This window comes from Cupressus sempervirens, chromosome 9 (assembly GCF_028749045.1).
Source record: "Cupressus sempervirens isolate cs-2001-9-10 chromosome 9, ASM2874904v1, whole genome shotgun sequence".
Classification (NCBI taxonomy): domain Eukaryota; kingdom Viridiplantae; phylum Streptophyta; class Pinopsida; order Cupressales; family Cupressaceae; genus Cupressus; species Cupressus sempervirens.
Window position 1 is genome coordinate 116,267,716 of NC_143126.1, and position 19,400 is coordinate 116,287,115.

The window sequence follows — 19,400 nt, forward strand, 5'->3', positions numbered from 1 at the left end:
ACAAGTGCTATCAACATATCCAAGAACCCTGTGATGCATGCCAAAACAAAGCATATTGCAATCAAGTATCACTATGTAAGAGAATTTGTGGAAGACAAGCAAGTGAAGATGGAATATATCAATACAAAAGAACAAATTGCTGACATCTTCACAAAACCATTACCTAAAGATGCATTTGAATATATTAGAGGTAATTTAGGGGTGATACCCCTAACCAAGGTTGCTTAAGTAACAACAAGACTGCCCTGCATCAAATAAGTTGATTGACCAGATGATATAAGTTGATGTAGAGGATACTTACTTTAGGTTTAGCTAGAAGTAATTAGAGTACTAACATTCCAAACAAGTCACAAGCAAGATGGAAGAGAGAGATATTGGAAGTTCTTGTAAATGCTATAGTTTCATGATAAGATGCTAAAATAATGTTTCTTTGGCATTGTTGTCAAAGAGGGAGAAATAGCACAAATTGATCAAAGCAAAGAAAGAGGAAGAAAGTAGAAAGAAGAGGAACTCATCAAAGAAAAGAAAGAGGGAGAAATAGCTACAATTGGTCAAATCCCTAAAATGGAGGAAACTAATCAGTTCATGAAGTGAAAAGGATAGGAGATATGAAAGGGAGGAGCAGAAGCAAAGAAAGAACTCAAGATGACAGATCTCAGAAGGAGTAGCTCAAGAGATTCAGTAAAAAGATAGATCAGAAGGAATAAGATCAGAGGGAAAATACAAAAGTCAAAAATTTTTCTTTTTGGCATTTGGCTTACTGTTTTAGCCTAGTTAGAATTTTGTTAACTTGGTTGATCAGTCATATTTGGTTTGGTTGATCGGTTTGGTTTGCCATCAATGCCAAAGAGGGAGATTTTTGTAATCTGATTGAAAAAGATTGTTGTATGAAAGATATTGTTGCTAAAGAATATGTTCAGTCATTATTTTGTCACTAATGTCAAACCTACTATTTGTTGGAATGGAAATTTCTTATAAGATCCAAGCACTATCACTTAGTTGATTGATGAAGAATCAATAAGATGTAACAAAAGCACCTAAGGGAAAGGTTGAGTTATGGTTTTGGAATGAAGTGCAAAGATCAGTTAAGACAATGATAAAGTACTGTATTGACAATATACTTGAAGATGAAGAGGTTGGCTACACTTAAAAATTGTAGAAGAAGAAGTCGTAATAAGACTGTCTACAAACCTTGATTAAATTTATCAGAGGGAGCTGAGAAAACTAGTTCAAGCTGAGTGAAGATCAAGTGCCGAGTTGTGTTGATGTGTTGAGCATCAAAAAGTCAAAAGTGCCAAGCTACTACATTATTTGAAAAGTTAAATATTCACAGATCTGAGCTGACATGGTTGTTATCTCAAATTTTGTGAACCAAATAGAAGATAAGAATGATGAGTTGGTGGCATAGAGCACTATGTAAAACATTTTTTGGAAAATACAACTAGATTCTAGACGAAGTTTCTAGATAAAAACAAGATATGGGATAGATACATTGCATCCTATCTAATCTTTTGAAACCCTAAAGTTGGAGAGGGAGAATCAAGTGAGAAAATTATTCCAGATTTCTATTTAAGGAGTCATAAGGTCACAAAGCTAAGAGGTTGGTCAAGTATGAAAGCATGAAGTGTTAAAGAAGGAGCTAAGGAGGAAGAGAGCATGGAAACTCTGTTTCAATAGGAGACCATAGAGATGATTGCATTGGTATGATGAGCAACAAGACTCAAGGAGATGAAGCTTAAGAGGAAGACAACCTGTCAAAGCCATAGTGATTGAAGCCAAGCAAAGGATTGAACTGAAGTATGATATGAAATTTGCAAGATATGTTGTGAGTTGTATCAGATCAAAAGACCTTATTGTTACTCTCTAGCAATTTTAATAGTTAGTATAAATCCTATGGACTTAGGTTGGTTTAATAGCCATGTTGTAAATCCCTTAACAGGGTAACATTCTAAGTGAATGTTCCAAAGTCCTTTGACTAGGCCCATTCCTAACAGTATGGTGAAATCCTCTACCAAGGTCACATTTAACAGTGTGTTGTAAGCCTTTAATAGGGCATCACTTCAGTAGAGTGAGAATTGAGTAGCATGTTACTAGTGGTTTTTCCCAAATTGGGTTTCCATTCAAATCATTGTGTCATGTGTTGATCTTGCATGTTTTATTCCTGCATGTTAATTTGTTGTAACTTGCTAAGATGGTTGTTTTAAGCTTGGATGCATAAATAGTTTAATGGGCTCATTATAATTGGTGAAAAGGTATTATTAGGGCATTTCAACCTTGGATAACTGATTCAACCTTCCCCCCCTCTCAGTTATTCTAAAACAATCCCAACAAAGCTTGATTTACACTATTGATCACTGTATGCATGGAATGTTGCCTCTGTTTAACACACACACTTCAACATGGTCTTTATATGCAGATCCATCCTAGAATTAAAATGAGATTGTTCACCCAAGAATAGTCTAGCAAGGTGACCTATTGCCTTCTATCTAAAGGGATTTTTCTTATTAGATATCCTCAGATTCAAGGTGTAAGCAACTAGATCCCCTAATAATAAAGGATTTAAATGCACTTAAGTCTATATGAGTATGCAAGTAATCTAAATGATATATGTAATTAATCTAAGAACATATAAAATAAACTAGATTATATGCATGCATATTAAATCTAAATGATATTTAATCTAAGGAATGAAAGCTTATGAAATAATGAATTCAAAGTGAGAGCACAATTCAGTAGAGATTCGATAGCGATTCAATTCAACCTCCTTAATGAGGAATTAGGAGTCTCTTAAATAGAATTCTAGGAATCCATCAACATGTGAGATCAACTCAGATCAACAGTCAGGATTGAAGCAAAGACTTAGTTAAAATGGAAACTTCCTTGTGTAGGTGAAGTGAACTATTCTGATCTGAGTGTGATGACCAGTCAACTGAACTTGCCATGATTGAGAGAGTAAGTTAATTGGATTGGTTCCAATTTGAGAGAGAGTTCACTTCTGAGTTTCTATTTAGAACTAGAGAGGAGATTTAGGAAGAATATTTAATTTAATAAAATGAGATATGCTCTCATAAATGCCTTTTCTATTTAATTAAATAATTTCATTTAATTAATTAGGAATGACTTCCTATTTAATTAAATAACTTCGTTCAATTAATTAAAATAAGCATATTTATTAAATAAAATAAATTTAACCTCATAGTACATTAGCCTTAGGAGATAAATTTAATTTAATAATGTATGAATACTTTTGAATAAATTAAATTTAAATCAAATAGGTTTAATGTGGCTAATATGAATGAGGACTATAGGGATTAAACAGGAAATATAATGAATGCAGATTAAGGTTTTCTGCATTTGACAATTAAGTCAAGTAGCAAGTAATAGAATAAGAATTGCCTATTAGAATAGATCTTAGGATTGATCAGAATAGACCAAAATTGGTATAATGGCAATGAGCCAATTTTGGGATATTACATTTTGCCCCTCTTTGAATGAATGTACGAGCAACATGTTCAATTCAAAGAAAATCAAAAAGCATGATGTGAGGATCAAGAAATGAGATTGGTTCCAAATTGATGATACGAAGACCAATTGATAAGATTTTAAGGACTATCTCTAGAATAGAGCTTAATCCCAAGGAATCCAAGCAAGATACCTAGATACCCAAAATTGATAAGAATTTTGAAGGTTTCCTTCAGAATGAAGTTTAACCTTTAAGGATCTAGACAAAACATCTAGATACCCAAAATTGATAAGCATTTTAAAGGTTTCCTTCATAACGAAGTTTAACCTTTAAGGATCTAGATAGAACGTCTAGATACCCAAAATTGATAAGAATTTTAAAGATAATCTCCAGAATGGAGTTTAATCTTTAAGGATCTAGATAGAACACCTAGATATCTAAGATTGATAAGCATTTAAAAAATTATTTCCAAAACGGAGCTTAATCTTTAAGGATACAGATAGAACACCTAGATACCTAAAATTTGATAAGAAATCAAGATACAATTATAAGTCTTAGAGTCATCCCTAGAACAAGGCTTGATCTTCAGGAGTCAAGGTTTAGATTGTCCCGATACCCATAATCAATTGATGACCAGATGAAATAGATGACAAAGATGCTAGAAAGAGGTAAACAAGATGCCCCTAGTTGTAAGATACCCTGAATGATGAGGATAGAGGATGGGAATGAGATGCCCCAAGCAATAAGGATTCAATGATGTAATCATCTTGCCCCCTCGAGAGTGAAATTCAAAGATGACACACTCGAAATATGATGTAAGGAGAATGATGAAAGATACATAAGAAATCCAAGGTTTAGCAAAATATAGAAGAGATCAGAACGATCAGAAGAAAATTTAGAGTCGATTTGTAGTGATTTGAAGGTCCAAAAGATGAAGTTTGACCAAAAGTTGACCAAAATTGGCCATGGTTGACTTGAGTTTACTATTTCTCAAAATGGATTTTGAAAATATGAAGGATTTTGAGTTGAAAGAATTTGACGACTCCCAAAATATCAAAAAAAATTGGACTGCACAAGTGTTTGTCATGTCGATCTCAAAAATTTAAAATGTGTTTTTATGGTACTTAGGTGTGTGAGATTTTGAATTCGATCTCAAAAATGGATTTAGAATGGTCAAATTAGCCAAGGGGGTGATTTTTGCACAAATCGAAGCACATTGAAAAATTAGGTCAACAATTATATAAGGGCCCAAGGGGGTCATTTTCAAATCATTTGTGCATTTTGTCTTTTGTGAACAGTAGCTCTGAGAGGAAGATGGTAGCGAATGTGAGATATCATCATTTTGAGCACTCTCGATGACACAGCTAGCCAACAGATTATGAACCTCTGGTGAGTCATTGATTTCCCACCTTTGTATCTTCATTTTCACGCATTTCAATGTCATTTATTGCATTTTTTAAAGCATGTTTTAGAAAGGTCAAATCAATCTTCGCATGAGGCTTTCCTTTCTTGCATAAAGACATTCTCTTCTCATGCGAAGAAATAGGATCCATTGTTTGTTTGCATGCATTGGTGGGTTTTCTCGCATGGGAGACACCCACCTCTTGTGCGAAGAATGAGAAATCTTGCTCAATCTTTGCACGAGAGAGTATCATTCTTTGTGCAAAGAAATGAAACTTCATGTGAGACTTTGACATCTTTGTGGGAGATCTGGATATCTTTGCACGAGAATCTGTGACAACAGAGTTTAAAATTTTCATTTTCGTGCATGAAATTTGTATTTTTATCTACATTGTTCTGTTGTTTCGACTTGGTACTGATCATTTGCTTGTCGTTGTTGTTTGTGTGTGCAAGAGGTTTTTGACGACGTGTTGGTGAGATCCCACTATCCACCATATGGAGATTTTTTGTGGAGTTTCAGTGCTACTGACATGGCACATATTGAGTAGTTGGGCCTATCATCTCTATGTCAGATCCCAATAGTGCTAGTGAATCACAACCTACTCATAGCCTTGGTGGAGCATTTCCATTCAGAGAAAAACACCTTTCACCTGCCAGTGGGGGAGATGACTATCACCCTAGAGGATATATGGAGGATACTAAGGATCCCATTCCATGGAGCCTATGTGATATATGATGTGGTGACCCGAGTAGGTATAGAGGCACTGTCTATTGTGTTCGAGAGAAAGCTACGGAGGAGTCGAGCCATCAGTTGGGATGAGCTTGTGCATACCTATGGGTAGACACATAGATTGTCATTAGTGCTAGTGATATTTATGAAATGCTTTTTAGTGCCAAATAGGGGGTAGCACCACTTAGAGTGTGGTTGGGGGGTCATGCTTCGCCAGATGGTAGAGGCCCCTAAGATATTTGGGTGGGGTAAGTGCATGCTGGCCCATATGTTCCACGAGATGCATGAGATAGTCTTCCATGAGAATAAGACTATGGTAGTAGGAGTCTACGTCTTACAGATCTGGGCATGGGAGCATCTTCTTGTATGTAGGCCCATTCATTAAGAGGCTCGAGAGCCCATGGAGCCATATATTTGCAGGTATCGAGGGCACATTACCTAGGTCTTCTTGGGTAAGACAGAGCACTGGCAGACTTGTCTGGATGAACTGGTCTCCACTTTATGGTGGCCCTAGTGAGAGATAGAGGATTGGGATGATGCCTCGAGGGAGCTAGGTTGGATGTTTTGTTCATGGTCACTATTAGGTCAGACATCATAGAACATAGAGTGGTTCATGATTTCATGGGTGTGGCAATAGTATGGCTGACCACAAGACATCTCACAGAAGTACTACGCCTACACCAGACTGACGAAGGATGTAGAGTTAGGGTGGCCCCCATGACTAGACCTAGGCTGATCCATGATAGATGTGTGCAACTTGGTTGCGACATAGTAGGACTATCTCCTTGACATTGTAGACACAGGGATGATGCCTGCATATTAGGCATATTTGATCAGTCATCTATTCCCATGATTCACAGACCTAGTGAGGAGAGTAGGGTAGTTTCAAAGACAGGCACCTCTATAGTAGGAGGTACCTCAGTAGTAGGAGCAGCCACAATTGGGGGTCCAGCACTGGGTATAGTAGGTAAAGATTCCCTTACCTCAGATGGGGTCAGACATAGGTTTAGGTGGCAGTGACACATTGCAGGGTTGACGATGGACACCGAGGACAGAGGAGTAGGAACCACCACAAGACGTACCAACACAATAGTAGGCACCACTGCAGTAGTAGGCACCTGAGATATTGGATGAGGATATGCCTAATTAGCTTGCCACTAGGACACAGGACATATTGCAATGCTACCAAGAGTAGATTCATCAGGTCTCCCAGTAGTTGGGAGAGTTATAGCTATGGGTAGCTATTCGTGATGCACAACTGGTGGAGTACCAGTGAGAGATCGATCGATGGAGAGAGTGTGCCAAGACTACTATGGAGAGAAAAGACATTGCATGATGAGGTCCTCTTATAGTCAGCCCAAGAAGGTACTATTTTGCTGCATATTCGACTATGGTGCTTGATGAGGCTCTATAGGTATAGTGGTTTTCTTAGTATGCATGAGAGTCAGGAAGCGCACGACCTCCTGTGAGACCTAACATGGCACCACCTCCTTCTCCACCTGTTGCTCCTACTCCTGCTCCTCCTTGAGACAAGAGTATAGGGCAGAGTTAGATGTTGTGTGTTTGGCTCTTGATTTTGATCTTTGGCTATGTATTGATCAGTGTGCCAGCACCATTTTGTATCATTTTGATCGATAGCACTCGAGTAGTGCCCATTTTTGTATTGAACCATTTTTTTGATAGATATATATATATATACGAGATTTTGAGTTGGGTATTATTGTGTATATGTCATTGTCTATGTCTGCTTCACTTTGATGTACATGGGATGTTAATATGATGATTATGAGATGTATGTTTTAATTTGATATGATGTGATTATGAGCATGTAGAGTAGATATTATGAGTATATGGATGCAATGCATATGGAAATGGACTGACATCTAATGTAGTATTGCATGTTTTGTGCAATAGTGACAGGTATTCCATCAAGGAGCACAAACCAATGAACCAAATGCTTGTGTAGTCGTGGAGGATCTAGATATATTTGAAGAAACCCCCAATCCCTCATCATGAAGAATAGAGACAAAATCACAACTAAATAGCATACTTATGCAAGTGAATTATGTAATGCAAGACTATATTAAATGCAACCCTAGGTCTGGTTACCAATCCTCAACAATTTATCATCAATGGATATAGAACAAAGCTTGTATGTTATACAATTCCAACTAACATTGCAGCCATGGGAATATGAATAGACCATATGTTATAGGTTTTTTGGGATTAAATGTAAGCATTTGAGGCACAAGAAGCAAGAATGACCAGAACATTTGTCCCTTTTAATATAGCAAGTTAACATAAGCATCAAAACATAAATGCTAGGATGACCAAAATGTTGCTTGCATGACAGACACACCAAACACATGAGAGATCAATCTTATGCTAAGTATTCAGTATTTATTTTGTCTGCAATGACCCTTGTGTTCGCAACCTAAGATAGAAGTGTGCTAGATATACTCGTAGTGACCTGTACATTCACCTAGCAAGACGAGTATCAATATTTACTATAGCATGAAGAGTTCACTCCAACAAATAAGGAGAAGAACTAATTTTATTGACATATTCGTATAAAAGGAGTCAAGGTACACACAACCATCCGATACAAGATTGAGGCTCTATAGTGGACACCCCTTTTATAGGAATATATCAACTTATTGGAACTAAACCACAGACAGAAAACAAAGAAAAGATCATGCCCCCAGTCATTACTTCTCTAGTCAAAGATGACATCATTGAGTTGCTCGAGGAGATATGATAAAGAAAAAAAAAGTAAACAAAGAAAATGCTCAACATATCCAAACAAGTATATCATTTTTGAGTTCAATGTTTTTGGGTTTGATGTCAACTATTAGTATCCAAAACATGTTTGAAGGAAATCTCATCAGTAGGGTGACAATAGTAGGTAGACACAATAAAAATGATTGGTGATTGAGGTCAAAGGGGAATCTTCACATGAAGAACCTAAGAAGGACTGAGTGATAGTAGACAGACACAACCAGGATGACTGATGACTAAAGAAAGAGAGATCTTTCATAAAGGAATTTGGAGACATGACCCAAGCAACAGTAGGCAGACACAGTTGAAACAACTGGTGACTGTTGCAAAAGAGATTCTATAAGGAGAATCTTGAAAATAAGGGACACTGGTGACAGTAGTCAAACACAGTGAGGACCATTGGTGACTATTGCAAAAGAGATTCTATGAGGAGAATCTTAGAAATAGTGACATTGGTGACAATAGGCAGACACATTGAGGACCACTAGTGACTATTGTGAAGGAGATTCTATGAGGAGAATCTCAAAAATAGTGACACTGGTGATAGTAGGCATACACAATGAGGACCATTGGTGACTATTGCAAAGGAGATTCTATGAGGAGAATTTCAAAAATAGTGACATTGGTGACAGTATGCAGACACAGTCAAAATAATGGGTGACTGTTGCAAAGGAGATTCTATGAGGAGAATCTCGAAAGGAGTGACACTGAAGGGGAATGCCCCTAAGCTATGACAAGACTCAATCCATGGATACATGAGTGGAAAGAAGGAAAAGTAGTAAAGCAACTATACAAAGAGCTAGAAGATGCGCTACCAGATGGAGCATTGGGAATAAGAGGTGCCTATTTACAAGGTTTTCACCTTCTTGGTAAGGTTTTCTTTTTTTTGCTACCATGATGCCTATTTCCAGGTTTTCACCAATGGCACTTTTTTTTTGTTTTTCAATTTTTTTTTAAATTTTTTTTTTTTTTTGTATTTTTGAGATTTTTCACTTTTTTTGGTGTTACCAAGGCACCTTTTGCTAGGTTTTCACTAGGGTAACAATTTTTTTAAAGACTTTTTCTGGTTTTTATGATTTATTTTTAAGACATATAGATATGTACAAAGAGCTACTAATATCAGATTAGCTATAAAATCGCTTCAAATGGAGAGTGTTAATAGGTTCCTTGAGCACTTCTCCCTCGGTTGTAGAAAGCTGATAGGTGCTGGATCCATATACTATAGTGATGATGTAAGGACTGAGCCAGTTCGGTTCAAACTTTCCTTTTTGTACTCATTGTTGTTGATTCTTAGGGTTCTCTCTTAGGATGAGATCACCCAGCTGGAAGTCACGTGGCTTGACCCTCCGATTGTAGCTTCTTGACATTTGTTGTTGATATACTCACAAATGATCACATGCCACTTGTCGACATTCATCTAGTAACACAAGCTCCTAAAGTTGAGCTATCATGTAGTCATCATTAGTAATAAGGCCCTTCATAGAGACTCTCAAGATAGGAATTTCAACCTCTATTGGAAGCACAACATCTGTGCCATACACCAAAGAAAAGGGAGTCGTGCCCATTGGAGTCTTGATGCTTGTCCTATATGCCCACAGGGCTGGATTGATCTGGAGATGCCAGTCTCTCCCTAATTTTTTGATTGTACGATGAAGGATTTTGAGGATTGTCTTATTGGATGCTTCAGCCTAGCCATTACCCTGGGTGTAATAAATGCAAGACCAATGTTGTGTGATTTTGAATTTCTTGCATAGTTCCTTGAGGTCTTTGTTCTTGAATTGTCCTCCATTATCAGTAATGATTGAGGATGGCACACCATATTTATAGATGATGTAGTTTATGATAAAAAGTGCTACAATTTTTCCATTAGCAACTATGAGAGGTACTGCCTCTACCCACTTCATGAAGTAATTTGTAGCCGTGATAATGAACTTATGCCCATTAGAAGAGGTTGGGTGGATCTATCCCACCAAGTCGAAGGCCCATTGTTGAAATGACCATGTTGTATAAGAGGGAATTAACTCTCTGGCTGGAGTGTGGATTAGATTCCCATGTAGCTGATGATGAGAGCCATTTATGACCCATTTAGTACCATATTTTAATCCATTTTATGCACTTACCTACTCATTTCCATATTCCATTTCCATTCCATTACCACCAATTTTACCATTTTACATTGCATATGGTTTAATATATATAAGTGGTATTTAATGACGTTTTGGGATTAAAATATGGAAAATTCATAATTGATTATGTTTTACTAATATTTTATATTGTAGCATGTTGATATGCATAACAGAACTTCCTGTCGCCTGCCAGTTGGGGCTGTAACTTCTTGTCACATTTTGGATGTAAACTATTAATCTTCCAATAGAATGTGGTCATTGCATTTCACCATCGATCAAATAGCTATCACTGTAATCTTAATCTAGCAGATCAGTTTAACAAAAATTGTTCTTTGATTCCATTTGGGCGTATGGAATAATGTTTCATATTATTCAGAGTCATTTTTTTGAAACTATCAAGCATTATATCTATGGTATACACAGATAGATCCACATGGAGGACCTAAATCAACAAGCATTCTTCCTATTTTTAGTTGCAAATAACAAACGAGTTACGTGACTGGTATAAGGAAGAAAGATCTGCAAGTCTCATGTGGGAAGTCTATTCCTATATTTATTGTTTTTTATAATCCAAGACTGTACAAACTATTATATTATATTTTTTAGCCATGGGCCGAAAATGAAACAAACTTGTTTGGCATAAATAAGCTATATTTGCAACTACTCATAGCCTGTAACTAAGGTTGTACGATATCTATTATGTTGTCTATTATAAGCTATTCCTATTATGTATTGTAGGTTGTGTATATAAACATCATAATTCATAATCAAAGGGATATGTATTAATTCTGTACTATTCTTCTAAGAAATAAAAAGACACTATATTGTGCTAATCAACCTCGTGCTCACTGCCTTCTATCTCACCACTTGACGGACTGAGGAGGGGGCCCACTTCTTAGAATGTTTGGTGTTTTTTTTGGTTTTATTTCAGTGTGGTATGTTTGTATTTCAGTAATATCAAGTTTCATTTAATTATTATTTTTGAACTAGTTGGTAATATGATTTGTATTGATATTGTATGCCTGCTGTTCCTGTAATAGTTTGTAATTTGATTTGCATTAATATAATATGATTACTATTTTCTTATAATTACTAATGGTTTATCCTAGTTTTGATTCAGTGAATAGAAATAATTATGTTGTTATTGCTAGAAGAAAGATGTTTTTGTTTATGATGTTTTTATTCTCCAAATCATTTTAGTAGGTTTCAGTGAAGTTCCTATCGCAGGAAGTGACAGTTCCTGTCGTAGTTTTGTTTCAGTTCTTTATAGGTTCATTTTTGTGTGTTTTAGCTGCATTCATAATTGCTCATATCACAAGCTGCACCCCTTGATAGCATACTACTCGGACACCTTTCACAAGCTTATGCTCTTGGATTGACACGTATAGACCAGCAAAATTTTGTCACAAAATTGTTAATTCTTTTGTTATTATTTGCCCCAGTGTTGGCCTATCATTTTGGTGTCATTGCTGGGGAAAGGTATCAAAGGCATGTTAGTTTGCTGATTTGAGTTAGGAACAATGCATTAGGATGAAAGCTTTTGCAACTGCTAGCCTTGCTTAAGTAATTAATCTCAATTTGCGTTGCGTAAATCATATAGATGCATTGCTTTAGAATTTTATTTTAGAGTTTGCAAGTAGGCATTAGACATTTGATTCACTAGTTGTCTTAGAAATTGGATTCCATTTTACATTATCATTAGTTGTTGTGAGTTATTATAAGCTATTTTGAAGAAAAATGTTAAAATGGATGCAATTTAAAGGTTGTTCAAGTCAATCAATTTTGGTTGAAAATTGCCTCAAAAATGCAAAATTTGAAGGAAACACAAGAGGCAAAATGTGCTTGGCATCGGGGGCACTGCCCCTCGACCCCACCCTGTACTGCAACAGGGAGCGCACCTTGGGCACTTCCCTAGGACCCCGCAAAGGGTATTACCCCTTGAACCCACTGGTGGCTGCCACCCCCAAATCCCCACCTTCAAATTTAAAAACAAAAGAACTTGGTAGGTAAAATGTGCCAATCAAAGGTGATATTTTAATACCCTCACTACCTAATCAATGCATCTTTTCTGATCTTGATCTTCCCTTATTAGAGGTATGCAAGAATTCTATCCCTATGTTTGAACACAAACAAATCATTGATGAATTCTTAGAGCAATGTGATTTTGATGATGAAAATTTAACCACCTATTGTTATATTTGCTACAGGAAAGAAGACCAATGCATATGCCTTAACAATCAAAAGAAAATGGTGAATGAGGTGGAAGTTATCTCTAATCCTTACCATGATAAGGGTAGAAGTGACCAAGTATTCCTTATAATGGATGAACAATCTCAAGCACCAACCCACGAAGATCAAGGTATGCATTATGTTGGTGACATATATTATTACTCTAATTCATTACAAAGCCAACATATTTCTTCAAAATGTACTTCTCTACCTTGCATGCACAATAAATGTAATCATGCATACTCACAACAACCACCATATCCATTCTTACCATCTTTTTATTCCACTAGTCATACTTATTACCATCTACTTTATCTCCTTCACATTTCTTACCACATTTGTTATGTCATTCACATCATATTCTACCCACTACACCATATCCACCAAAGACAACTATATTGTCTCATATACCACTTCATAATAAGGTGGCTAATGATACATATAATATTGAGCTCTCAAGGATCCCTCCACAATCTAGTGATGTGCTTGAAATCAATAAATCAACATTGGAATATATTGATGTATATAATGGATGTGATTTTGGTTTACTTAAATTAGAAGAACAATATTATTTATTGAAATATAATCAAATTTTTTCTTCTTTTCTACTTAGTGAATTCAACATACCGACAAATAAGCCCATGCATCAAATTGCATCAATTTTAATTAATGGACTCATGAGTATGCACGTTTATGTTAGTCATTCACTAAGTAGTATTAAGCCATATATGTTCCATATTTCACAAATATGCTGCCAAATCCTCCAATATCTATATTTTATCACTCTTGTACTTATACATATTGATATTTGGAGGCCTATGGTTAAAATATGCGTCCCTCACACACTTTTTGATTTAGGACCAATAATTGATTAAGCACGACCATATGGGATTCTATGCATTAATGGCCAAACAACAACTATTATAATTGGATGAGTATTATTTGTCATTGTTAAATCTTTCCATTGTCCCAAGATGACCAAATACACTATGGATGATTCATTTATTTAGTAAAGACCAAGGTATTACTATCCATATATTTTTCATTCTTGGTTCTTATCTTCAAATGATCATTCATTGACTACACATGTTGATTTCTTGATTCCTTGGATGATTCAAATTCCCTATGTTTTTATAACCTATAGTTAATTTGGGAAGTCATCCATTGAATTATTGAAATATTTGATTCAATAAGACTCACAAAATTCTAAAGATGTGTTACTCTCTGTGGGTTACCTAATTTTTCTGGCTATCCTGATGATTTCATGATCTTGTAGCATGAATTTAAGTTGGGTTGGGGGGGGGAAATCCCTTCAATTGTTTGGTTCTTGGATGATTTTCAATAAAGCTTCGTTGGTTGTTTCATTGGTCATTTTGACAAACCTCCACATGTGACATCTCCACAATTCAAGGTATGTGTTCTTGTGTTAATTAGCATTACTATTATATAAACACAAGAGTTTATTTGTATTTATCCATTCTATCAAGTATCTATTCATAGTAATAACTCTATCTATCATTTTTAATACTAGATAAACTACTTAATGATAGAGTTATTGAATGGATGATATTTATTTACTATGCTTGATATGCTTGGTTTTGAGAATATGGTTACAGGTCCCTTGTCGTGGTGTGATGATCTTAGAACCAATACCAGTTAATGATGCTTCTTTACACAAGAATTCCATAACACACCACGTTGGCTCTGTTCACATTGTATGGGCTTGCTAGCTATATGGTGTATATCCATTTCATTGGTGCTTCACTATTGAAGATCACATGCAGATTTTGGTAGAGGGTGTTCAACACCTTCAGATGAGATTTCTTGTCTTTGGTGATTTATCACTTGGAGGAAAATATGCAGCATGGTCTATGAGATTCATGAATATTCAAGAACACTTCTAAAAATACTTTGAATACAGTGCCAACTACTACACTCCTTCCTTGAGTTGTGTCTCTCTAGAGTTCTATGGACACATTGGTGACTATTATTGGTTTTCACTCCATACTCATGTATTTGGTAATGAAGGTGTGTTACTTGCAACTTTCCATTTTCATCCAATGGATATTTACCAAGCTTCACAAGAATAGGGTTTCATATCTTCAGGAGATGTCATCTTATTCTGTTAGCATAGAGAAATATGAGAATCATCATCCTTATGAGTAATACTCTTATCCAAGTGTGCTAGTATGTTCACAAGTTCTCCAAGCATATTTTAGATTCAGTGGTGAAGAGATACATAGATCAAAAATGTTTCAAGTGCAGTGGTTTGTGGTTCCAGTTTTGATGAGGTTATTTTTGGTGATCATTTCAAGTTCATTATGCAATCAAGTTTCAACAGTGCCTTTTGTGAGGTCATGGAAAAAAATCAAGCTTTGGATGGTATCATTTTTCATCATCCATATCTGGATTTCATTTCTTTGGTCATTCTATGCAGTTATTGAAAAATTCAAAAACAAAAAAAGAGAGAGAGAGAGAGAGAGAGAAAAAGAAAAAAAGAAAAAAAAGATCCAACAATGAAAACCTTCAGGCGTTGTTGGCCAGTCAATATCTGAAAACCAGTTTCTGGTGGATGTTAACTGCAAAATAAATTCTTAGTGGTGAAAACTGTTCTTACAGCACCATTAAGTGGTGAGTGATTGAAAATCGGCTTGCCAGCAGTCACTTGTCGTTATCAAAATTTATTCCAAAAAACAAAAAAACAAAAAAAAAAAACAAAAAAAAAAAATGAAAAATGCAATAATTGGTATTCTTGGAACACTCATTGGTTTAAGTGGTTCTTTCCTTTTTGGCACCTCCTGCAGCTCTACTCCTCTTCAGTGTGGTCCTCAAATCTTTGATCACCCATAATCTGAGTTGCTTGTTTAGTTGAGGTGTTCTCAATGGCATGTGCTCCTTCCTATATGAATCTATACTAGTTTAGTTGCTAGTGGTGGCCCCTCCAATTGCAGTCATTCTCCTAGTTTTTTTGGTTCCTTCCAGTGGTATGCTCTTCGGTGATTTTTGTCCGATGGTGGTATTTTGTGGTGTTGCAGTTCTAGATGCTTCTTCATTTATTGTTGTAGATTCCTCCATTTTGGTGGCTATAGTTGCTGAGTTACTCTTCATTCCAGCCTTGGTCTCTCTGCACATGCATGTTGGTAAAACAATCGATTTTGTTTTTCCTTATTTTATCTCTTAACTTTATTTGTATTGCTTATTATATTTGATCATTATGCAACACCCTATCCTCTCCTTGTTTCCTGTGGATGGTAAACCTTTTAGTTGGGGGGAGGAATGTCACCCTATTATCTTCCATCTATCACCCTTTCTAAACCCATCATACTATCCATTATATCCATCATACAATAGCCTTTGTTTTATCTCTCATCTCTCCTATTTCACCCATTTAAACTCCTCTTGTGCAAATTGAGATAAATTCTCCTATATGAAACCTTTTGAACCATGATTCTATAAAAAATGAACAGAAAGGAAAAAGAAAAGAAAAAAAAGAAAAAATTATGAAAGAGATATCCCTATTGAAGAAGAAAAATAACAAAGCTTGTCATGTAAAGAAAAGAAAGGGATTTGTGTTCATCTATGAGTTATCATGGTTCAGGGTGGAGACAAAGTCAAAATCCATTAAACATAAAGTGCTTTTAGTTAAAACTAAAGACCTTATGATCATAATGATTGCATGAGGACGTGCAATAAGCTAAGTTGGGGGGAATGATGAGAGCCATTTACGACCCATTTAGTACCATATTTTAATCCATTTTATGCACTTACCTACTCATTTCCATATTCCATTTCCATTCCATTACCACCAATTTTACCATTTTACATTGCATATGGTTTAATATATATAAGTGGTATTTAATGAGGTTTTGGGATTAAAATATGGAAAATTCATCATTGATTATGTATTACTAATCTTTTATATTGTAGCATGTTGATATGCATAACAGAACTTCCTATTGACTGCCAGTTGGGGTTGTAACTTCCTATCACATTTTGGATGTAAACTATTAATCTTCCAATAGAACGTGGTCATTGCATTTCACCATCAATCAAATAGTTGTCATTGCAATCTTAATCTAGCAGATCAGTTTAACAAAAATTGTGCTTTGATTCCATTTGGGCATATGGAATAATGTTTCATATTATTTGGAGTCAGTTTGTTAAAATTGTCAAGCATTATATCTATGGTATACACAAATAGATCCACATGGAGGACCTAAATTGACCAACATTCTTCCTATTTTTAGTTGCAAATAACAAATGAATTGCGTGACTAGTATAAGAAAGAAAGATCTGCAAGTCTCATGTGGGAAGTCTATTCCTATATTTATTGTATATTATAATCCAAGATTGGACAAACTATTATATTATAGTTTTTAGCCATGGGCCGAAAATGAAACAAACTCGTTTGGCATAAATAAGCTATATTTGCAACTACTCACAGCCTGTAACTAAGGTTGTATGATATCTGTTATGCTGTCTATTATAAGCTATTCCTATTATGTATTGTAGGCTATGTATATAAATAGTGTAATTCATAATCATTGGGATATGTATTAATTCTGTACTATTCTTCTGAGAAATAAAAAGACTATATATTGTGTTGATCAACCTCGTGCTCACTTCCTTCTATCTCACCTCCTGATGGACTGAGGAGGGGGCCCACTTCTTAGAACATCTGGTATGTTTTCTGGTTTTATTTCAGTGTGGTATGTTTGTATTTCAGTAATATCAAGTTTCATTTAATTATTATTTTTGAACTAGTTGGTAATATGATTTTTATTGATATTGTATGCCTATTGTTCCTGTAATAGTTTGTAATTTGATATGCATTAATATAATATGATTACTATTTTCTTATAATTACTAATGGTTTATCCTAGTTTTGATTCAGTGAATAGAAATAATTATGTTGTTATTGCTAGTCGAAAGATGTTTTTGTTTATGATGTTTTTATTCTCCAAATCATTTTAGTAGGTTTCAATCAAGTTCCTGTCGTAGGAAGTGACAGTTCTTGTTGCAGTTTTGTTTTTGTTATTTATAGGTTCATTTTCGTGTGTTTTAGCTGCATTCATAATTTCTCATATCATAAGGTATACCCCTTGATAGCATACTTCTCAGATACCTTTCGCAAGCTTACGCTCTCAGATTGACACGTATAGACCAGCCAAATTTTGTCATAAAATTGTTAATTCTTTTGTTATTATTTGCCCCAGTGTTGGCCTATCAGTTGACATTTCTTGTAGGACCTAGCACACTTGATAGCTTCTTGCTCAATTTTGGGCCAATAGTAACCAGCTCTAAGGAGTTTGTGAGCTAGTGTCAAGCCATTTGAATGAGATCTACAAATGCCCTCATGAACGTCAATTAGTGTGCATTTGGACTCTTCAAGTTCTAAAAACCTAAGGAGTGTTTTGTCAAGACCTCTCCTATATAGATCATCAGCAATAATGGCATAGTGTGAAGCATTATAGATTAGATAACATTTCTCATTCTGGGTTAGACCTTTCGGAATGGTTTGATTATGAAGGTAGGAATAAATGCAATGGTAGCAGGATAATTCTTGTCCTATAACAAATCAGATCATCTTAGAATCAAGGATATCGTAGGCTAGGTATTATAACACTTCCACCAAGAACTCATGTCAGAGATCATTTTTAGGCGTTTGTAGCAGGGAAGCCAAAGTGGCCATAACATCAATCATTTTATTATTTTCTCATGGAACTTTCTAGAAGGTGATGTGTTCAAAATACTTCTTTAAGTCACCAACCATGTGCTTGTAAGGAATTAGTTTCTCATCCTTTGTTTGGTACACATCATTAACCTATTTGATGATAAGCCGAGAGTCACCAAAAATATCTAACTGATCCACTCTCCATTTGACTACAATTTTCATGCCATTGATCAAAGCCTAAACTTTGGGCAATGAGTATGTCTATGGTGTAATGAAGAGTAATCTGGCACTTGATCCTTGTTGTGTAAAGGACCCATCAAAGAACATAAGCTAAGTGTGGTGCATGAGTGTTAGAATCAACTCATCTAGGAAATCAATACTTATTGGTAGGAGATTATGCATGGGTGCATCGGCCAGTTAGTCTACAATTGCCTGTCCCTTGATAGTCTTGCATTCAATGTATTGGATATCAAACTCACTGAGTATCATAACCCATTTAGCCAATCTTCCAGTGAGAGCTACCTTACTGGGCAAGTACCTTAGTGGATCTATTTTAGCCATGAGCCACGTAGTGTGGGCAAGCATGTAGTGTCTCAACTTCTGGGAAGAAAAGACAACTTCCAAGCAAGATTTCTCAATAATGTTATAATTCTTCTCATAAGAGATCAGTGTCCAGCTCAAGTAGTAAATAGCTCTTTATTTTTTGTCATTATCTTCTTGAGCCAATAGGATTCCCAGAGACATTTTAGTTGCTGAAATGTATAAAAGAAAAGGTTTCCCATGGATAGGAGGCATTAGGATTGGTGGATTGACAAGATATTGTTTGATTTATGTGAGTCTTTTCTCACAATCCTAGCTCCAATTGAATTTTACACCTTTATGTAAGGTCTTTGTGAAGGGTTGTGATCTATCCACTAATTGTGAGATTATCCTACGAATAGATTAGAGCCTTCCCTATGGTCCTCACATCTAACTGATGTATTGAGGTGGTGGCATGTC